This window comes from Cantharellus anzutake (genome assembly GCF_015039405.1).
Source record: "Cantharellus anzutake strain C23 chromosome Unknown EI90scaffold_43, whole genome shotgun sequence".
Taxonomy (NCBI): Eukaryota; Fungi; Basidiomycota; class Agaricomycetes; order Cantharellales; family Hydnaceae; genus Cantharellus; species Cantharellus anzutake.
In genome coordinates, this window is record NW_024066993.1 from 316,146 (window position 1) to 324,924 (window position 8,779).

The following is an 8,779-nucleotide window of genomic DNA, read 5'->3' on the forward strand; positions in this document are numbered from 1 at the left end:
CGAGAAAGAGAGGGGGCCACAGAGTTGGGAATGCTCAGGGGAGGTTCGGATTATGAGGAAGGGGGGAGGAGAAATGGTCCGGGTGCGATGTGATAAAAATGATAATCTCGTAAATCTCACTAGAAATCAAACAGATGGGAACTCTGTCCCTGCACTATGTCTTGAGCCTCTTTGGCTTCGTATTCGCCACTGTGGGTGCTGGTAACGTCTGCTAGAACTTCATGTTCTTGTTGGGAGCACCTCTCTGTTTTTGGGGGAGTCCTCTTTGTAAATACAGGGAAGAGGCAGTTATAAATATGAAAAAGGTATGCGTGGAAATCCGAATGATCCGACGGGTTTAGGACGGCAACAGATCCACAAGGAACAAGTAAGAAAAAAAGTAATATCAAAGAAATATTGATGTTGTTAAGGAAATAAAGAACCATGGCGATCGCCTCAACCGCTGAACCAAATCCGTCGCTAGTAACATCGTTCGACTCGTGTTAACAAGGGCTTTCCAACGATACCAAATTCGTCCGGATCGGTGGAGAATTGATGGAGATACAGAGGCAGCGGTGGAATATGCGGGTGACAGTCGCCCAATTTGGAAACTGATGGTTGTCGTGGTCAGGAATGGTTTGAAAAAATCATAAAAAATATGTAAAATGTGGAAGGGGTATTTGGAACAGTGGTAGATGTGTTTTGGAAGTGGGGTGCTTGATGAGAGTGGTAGAATCGCGATAATCGGCTCGTTTGCGTGGTACTGGCTGTGCCCGCCTACAACGGGTGGGGAGCGGGCCGGAATGCACAGCCGTGACAGGTTGGGAGTGGGTGAAGCAGTCCAGGATTTCTCCTGGTGCTTTCTTTGTTGTCTGACAGGTTCCACAAGACCTGCAGAACTTGTGGGTGTCCTTCCTTTCGTAGTTCCCTTTTGGGACTACTATTTGAGTTGTCCCTCCTTCTCCAAGTCAGGTTATTAGCCCATCTTTTATGGAGAAGTTTTTGAAATTCCCAGGGTTCTCTAGGATTTCCCAGTGGATCTGGCTTTGGGTGTATCCAGATTTTATTGCCTCAATGAGGTCTTTTCCTTCAAATTGTTTTCGAAGGTTCTCTTCTGGAATTATTATTTCTTCCAGGTTTTGGGCATTCCCCCCTAGAGTTTCCTCTAGGTTGTCACTCCCCCCTAGAGCTTCCTCTAGGGCATTTCTCATGCATATTGCTGCAAGTCTCTTTTTCTCTAAGTTTTTACTCAGAGTACTGCTTAGCAGCAGTTCTTCATATTCCTCAACTCTGTCAGGGATAATGTCTTCTGCATTTTTATCCAGATGGATATCCGCTGACATGTAGTCATTGAAATGCAGATCCTCGTCAGTTGACGAGTTGTAGTACCATGAAAGTGCATCTGCCACTTTGTTTTTGTGGCCTTCCACATATTTTATTTCGCAATTGAAGCTTGCGAAGAAGGCTTGCCATCTCAGGTGTCTACCTGAGTTGTGGTTTTTGGCTTTGAAATATTTCAAAGCTTTGTGATCCATGATTACTGTGAATTCACAGCCTCCCATGAGATCATCTTGCCATCTCATGAGTGCCTTGAGGATGCCCAGGGCCTCGAGTTCGTAGGCAAAGTACCTACGTTGTGTGTTGGTGAACTTCTTGGACATGAATGCAGCTGGGCGGCAGGTCTGCCACTTTTTGCCTTGTCCAATTAGTGCACCCATGCCTGCTGGGCATGTGTCTGTTATGACCCAGACATGGAGTTTACTCCTCTCTTCTTCCAAGAGGTTTTCTGGTGGATTCCACTGGACAGGCTTCAGAATCAGAGCCCTGCAAGTGAGATGTTTAATCTCATCAAAGCATTTCTGGTGGAGTGGTGTACACCTGAATGTCTGCTTGTTTGAGCAGATTGTTTGCAGTGGCCCTGTGTAGCCACTGACATTTGGCATGAATATTGATAGATATTCTACCATTCAGGAATCTTAGGACTCCTGTGTGGTCTACTGGCTCTCGCCAGTTGCAGATTTTTCTGCTTGAGCGTGGATGCCTTGTTCGTCCATGCAGCTTCCTAGAACGTCTAGGATTGGAGTGAATGGCTGGAATTTTTTCTGGCTTATATAAAACTTTGCCCCCTTGAGGTGAGTAAACAACCACAATAATGCTTTATTGTGGTTCTCCACTGAGCTTGTGCTAGTGAATATATCATCGAACCAGACGTGTAGGCATATGCCTACTTCTCCTCGTAGTTCCCAGGTCAATGTGTGCTGGAAAGTACAGGGAGCATTGCAGTCTCCTTGCTGCATCGTGTTTGAGTTGTACATCCCATGGGGCGTAGAGAACATTGTCTGGATCCACACATATTTGTTCATATGCTGAAAGAGGGCTCGCAGCTCTCTATGCCAACACAGCTTGTGGGGGACAACTCTCCCTAAACTCTACTTTCTCCACTAAACTCGCTACGTTCTTGATCCTTAACTCCAGTGTGGGTTCTCTGGGATTTTGTCAGGGTTCAGCACCCTGCCTTAGGGTGCCCCAGACTCCCCACCTACTTTACCCCCTTTTATTCTTTGACTGTTGCCTTGTTGTTGCCTTTGTGTGTTGTGTACACGCGCGCGCACGGGATAGCGTGGGAACTTTCTGAGCGAGCAGCTTGCCCAGAATGTTCCCACGGGTCACAGCCACAGTTCTGGGTGAGCAACTCGCCCAGAACATTCCCACGCTTACTGGGCACTGCCACCTGGATGTTCCCTCTGGGTCACACTACACAACTCTAGGAGCTGTATAGTTGTGGGCATGTGACCCATTCCTTTATATAGCAACCATGCAGGGAGATGAGACCTTTACCCTTCTTCTCATCTCATGCCCCGCATAGGCAAGTGTATATATTATCTTTCCTTTTACTATACATCTCATGCCCCGCATAGTGTGAGGACAGGTTAGATGGGGGTTGAGGTCAGGGAGCCTCCGAGTCCGAGGCCGGGCCCTGACAGATTTCCGCAAGGTCCAGGCTCAACAAATCCACTACCCACTTGTTGCAGGCTAGATTGTTGCCCTTATTCCTACTGTTGGAATTCCACTCACTCACACCCACTCTAGTGCATCCTAGCACCTTAGAGAAATTGGGGGAGGGGAGAACTTCTTTTCAAAAACCCAGTATGTACAAGATTATATCTAATAATTATTTTTAGAAAGAATAGATGGCGAATATTGGTTCCATATGGCACCTGGATACCTTATTAGGCAAATAATAAAAAGGGTAACAGCAGCAATAAAAGAATATCAATCAATGATGGCAAAATATGAAAATATAAGAAAATAAGCGATTTCTCAATGGATTTACAGAATTAAGAGCTGAAATTGGAAATGTGACTGAATAGAACTATTATGCGGCCAATGAGCATTTTTACCGATTTATTAGACGCCGTGGGAACGAGTGAGGCTGGAATTTTGGGTTGCCGCTTGAGATTCCCATGCCTGCACATGCTTGTGACCTGCTGTGCCTAACCTGTCCAATGCAGAACTCCATCAATTATCCACCGTTTGGGACGTTCTTGATATCATCGGAACCGTACGAATTAGCACTATTTTTAGGTACCAAATCCGTACCAAGTCATCGTGTGAATGAAAGTAGATTTCTGAATGTTGGAAGCGGGTATCTGAGCCGGCTCTGTGCATGGGCGATTATCCCACCTGCAACACATCCGACATATTGATCTTGGATCAGTTGCATGTCTGGCATTGGTGTGACATTGAGGATCGTGTTCGAATTACAATTTCTTGTGTCAATTACCATGCACAAAGATCCATCTGCTTTGCAGATGCATAGTAGCAGGCATGCTTGCTCACTGCTCACAGGATACCACCATCCTGCTTTTACATAGCGATCTATTTTGGTCGCTAGTGCTTCCTGCAGTGCTGCAGGACATCTCAGGGTGTTTTCCCAAAATTTCTTGTTTGGATCCTTTAACAGGATTCGATGGTTCACCTCCCTCAAGGGAGGCATTTCTAATGGCACTGGTGCCATTATGGTTTCAAATTTCTCTCTCCACCACTCCCTGAGTGTTTCAAATTCATGGAGAGTCCTTCCAGATGTGGTACGTCTGGAAGTTCTAGTCCTTCTGGACTAGGATTGGGCCAACCTTCAGGGTACTTTCTTTCGATTACCCTGAGGTGTGTTTTAGTCTCGCCTCCCTGTCAGGGGGCTTCTTTTTTGGCTGTTCTTGAGCCCTTGCTCGAGTTTTCCACCCATGTGATCTCATCACATGGTCTTCACTGGTTCCAAGGGTGTCTATGTTACCCTTGTTCACCGTTCTCACTTTGTGGGACCGGAAGTCTAAACTTACCTGGTTGTTGTTTAACCAGGGGGTGTCGAATATGGCATCATATCTATCAATGTTAATTACATCAAAGTAGTGTTTTTCTACGTGGCTGTTGATCTCAACCTCCACATTTGTTCCGAACAGGATCTGTGATCTTGTTCCTTTCATCCCTTGAAGGATGACTGGGTTCTCCAATTGGAGAATTGGGATATGGACCGCATGGATGAAGTCCGGCAATATAGCATCCATTTCAGTTCCACTGTTAAATAGCGTGTAGGCTTTTACACCTGCTATTTTTATGTGAGCTGTCAGCATTCTCTTTGTTGAGAGCAGTCTGTTTGCAGGGTATTTTCCCACGTCTTTTGAGATGTGGAATTTTGCATCAAACAAGGGGGTTTGGGTTTCGTTGGACTTTTGGTCCTTCTTCCCTTTCTCCTTGTTTTCCTTGGGTACTTTGGTGTATTTCCCCAAGGCATCTTTTCTTGGTGCTTCCACCAAGGCTTCAGCAACTTTCTCATCTGCTGTGTTTTCTAACTGGCACGCTACGGCCAGTTTGATTGTATAATTTATGTCATCATGATCAATGACTGACATTGGGCCCATCCTTATGGTCCCGACATTAACTTCCTCACCCTCTGAGTTGGGTGAGTATTGAGGTCCCTTGTATGGGTCCTCTACTTCGAAGCTTGATGCTCCAGAGTCACCAGAGTTGTTCTCTGGTTTTTCATCTGATGAGTCTTCTGACTCTTCTTCTGATGCATTTACAATCTCCATGGTGGCTATGCGCCTTGGTTTTTCATCGCTCATTGCATTATGTTTTGGGCAATCTTTTGTTTGCCCTATTTTGCCACATTTGCCACAAATTGGGACTGACTTTTGGTCAGTTTTCCTTGAATTTTTCGAGGATATATCCTCTTTCCATCTGGATTTTGGCTCTTCAGCCTTCTTTCCTGATGGGAGAGCTCTACTGCAGCCCATGGTTGCCGTGGTGGTTGTTCGGGTATAATATCCCGATTTGTAGGCTGAAGACATCTTCAGCCCATCGATTATCTTGTCTACACAAGATATTGCTTTTAACATCTCCTCATTTGAGGAGAAGTCTGCTCTGATTCTGTCATGAGCAATCATTTCCCTCTTCCATTCGAGGGGAATGTTGTTTAAAAACCTGGTGTTGAAGGATGCCTGGTCTGGCAGCATCACCATCTGGGACGCTGCTTCAGACAGTTCTAAGTAGAACTGTTTTAGGCCTTTTTCCACTTCATATTTAACGTTGCAGTATTTCTTTGTCACATTCAATGCAGCAGAGGCTTTGATGAAAGTTCTCATCAGTATGTTGATAACTTCGAGGAACATGCCCTCGTCTCCTCTGAGGAGAGTTTTGTCTCAGAGTCCTATTCCAAGGTCAAATGCAGGTCCCCCTAATCCGCAAATCAAGCAGTCCAGATTGTTAGAACTAGTGGATTCGGACAACTCCGGAGTGGAATCGGAGACTTAGTGTGGAAGGACCTCGGCCTCAGCGACTCAGGTGGAGCGCTGTGCCATTGCTGGTTGTCCTAGGGGTCCTAATTTCGGATCTAGCAGAGGGAAAGTCTCTTGGGGGGAATTCAGGTTGATTTTGGACTGAGGTTACAAGTTACTAGGTACATTGTATATAAGGAGGGGTCCAGAATCAAAAGGAACAAGGGTAGGATGAAAGGAGACAAAGGGAGATGGAAAGAGGAACAACACTGAGGGTCAAGTGTTTGACTCAATGGTGTTTCCCAAAGGAGGAATGAAGGGCCAAGGCCCAAGGAGGAAGGAAGGAGGATGGGAGTGGGGAATGGCCAGCTGACTGAATAGAAAGGAAGCAGCAGCCCAAATAGGAATGAGGGAGAATAGCGGAATTGAATAGGACAGTGCAATAGTTGCAAGGTCCGAGGTAAGTCCAGAAAGTCCGAACTTGGAAGTTAAACTCCGGAATATTGGCAAACATAATTAAATGAAATGAGCTAACCAATACAATGGGTATAAGCAGAGGTGGGGTCAAAGTCCGAGGTCGGAGCTAAGACCAGAGGTTCCAGAGACAGAGACGTGAAATGGGATTCCGGAGCGGAGGTCCGGAGTCAGGGGCATAGGTGTTGCGTGCTTGTCTGGGAGGTGTCGAGGTTGAGGTCGGACCCGGAATGTTCCGGAGTCGGACTGAAGGTGGTGTTGGAGCCGGAGGTGGGATAACCTCTTGGAAGTCAGCAAGGAGGAGGTGGCAGAAGGGAAGTAGGACTCTGGAAGTCAGGTTCGGAGTTCCGGGAGCCCGGAGTGGAGGTTGGGATTGTATGGATATGACACAGATGAACTTTGTCAAATTGGGAACCTTTGCATCCTCATGAGGCAAGGAATCCCAGTAGTTCTGTGAACCACTGCCAGAATGACTCCATGTCATTCTCCCCTGACCATTTCTTGTCAGGGAAAGCCGGCCCATTCTTTAGAGCTTCAGGCTTCACTCCCTCTGGGTAGGGAGTGAGTATTCTCACTTCAGCCATTCTTATGGCCTTTTCTCCAGGTACTCCTCTTGCTCCCCTGCCTTCATGGGGTCACTATCCAATGGAGATCTCTCCTTTGGGGGGGTTTTCGCTGGAGGGATTTTCCTTGCAGTGTTTCTTTAGTTTCGGGCGATCTCGCCTGGAGTTGTATCTGGATTCTCTCATTGTTTTGAGAGTGTGTGGTTGTGTTACCTCTCTGTTCGAGAGGTTCATCGAAGGTGGATGTTTGGCCAAACCTTTGGTATGTGCCGATTCTCCTCCTGATTTCTGAACAGTGCCTTCTTTCAGCATTGTCTTCTCCTATCCTTGGGAGAAGGATCTCCTTAGTGTCTCTGTTGAGTTGCTGATGATACTCCAGTGTACTTTCACTGGTTGTTCTTTTCATGAATTTTTCACGAGTTCTGGTTTTGTCCTGGCCCGTGGCCCAGGGATATTTTTTTGTTTCCTCACTATTTTGTGAGAAGTTTATTTCCTTCAGCAAGTCTGTCTGCTCGCTGATTTTGTCAGTCAACCTGTCAATTGTGTTGGCCATTCTTTCTAGAGTTATCTCTAGACAAGCCATGCTATTATGGCTCATTTCCTTGATCTTTTTTTGGATCGAGTTTATCACGTTTATTATGTGCAATTCCTGGTTTTCCAGGAGGAAATTTGGCTGGGCAAGCAGTGACTCTCCCCAGTTGACATTGCCGCTTCTGGGGGTTCCAGAAGGGGTTCTTGGAGTAAAAACTCCATGCTCACTTTGTTTAGGCAAGGCCATTGTGGAGGGTCCTTCCCTTTCATAGAGGGGTCTGTTCGCTGGTTTTTCCTTACTTTTCTGTAAGGCTTCCTCAGCGAACTCCCTCATTCCGGTTCGCCTCCTCTTCATGATCTTGGAGACCTCCTCCGAGGTTGGCAACCTTGCCTTGTCTGGCATGGCATGGGGTAGTGTAAACAGCGGAAATTCTTTTGGAGCTTCCATGCTCTGGGAGATCCTGCTCTCAGGGCATTTCTTTGCACCTTCCCAGGCTTTTAGCCTGAGAAGAAGTTGGTCTTCATTTTCCGTCCTCCATTCAGATGGAACCTGGAACAAGTCCAGTAGTTTTTCAGATAGCCGATGCAGAGGTTCTTGTCAGGGCACACCTGCCTGACCCAGCTCCACCTGGGCCCACCTGGGCCCACCTCACCCACTCCCCCATTACCCATCCTTCTCCCTCCTCCTTCCTCCCTCTTCTCCTTCTTCTCTTTCTCTCTTTCCTCTTTCTCTTCTGTTTCATTCTCCCTTTCTGTTTATTCTTTCTATTTACATGGACCACTTTCCTTTGTATCATTGTACTGTTAACCCGTCCGGCTCAGACACCCCAGATGGCTTCCTGCTATGCCCAGCATGTGCACCTGCAGCAGACGCTCTCAGGATCCCCTGTGGGGACACCTGGATGGCTGCGGCTCTCTCCAAGGATGACGTGGCACCCATCATGTGACCCAAGCTGCATGTACATAAATGTACCTGAAGTGGGAACTGAAGAAGTGTCAGGGGACGACTCCCGGGTCCCCATGACCCTCCCCTATGGTCCACAGCCCTGAGGTGTAACCAGCCCTATCCAGGGCACAACCTACTGTGGGTAAGAAGATGAGAAGGAAGCTAACTTCTCATCTTCCCACAGTGGCCACAATATCAGCAAAACTTCCGGGGATACCCGGAAGTCACATGAAGGGGTAGGAACCGGGCCTGGAGCATGCGGCGTGCGGAGCGTGCGCACATGTGGGAAGTGCGGCAGGTGGAAGCGGGTCCAGATGCGGGTCCGGGTCCGGGCTAGTCAGGGTGTGTGCCCTGACAAGAAGTAACCTTCTTCTCACATTTTCCACTTCAGTCTAAGTGGCCAGGGACTGCAGTCCCGCGTCGGGCCTGTCAGCATGCATGCCCACTTTGCTCCCTGAGAGGGTCCTTCTGCCAGGCGTTACATCTGGGCCCCCTCCACCCTGGACGCGTCCCTG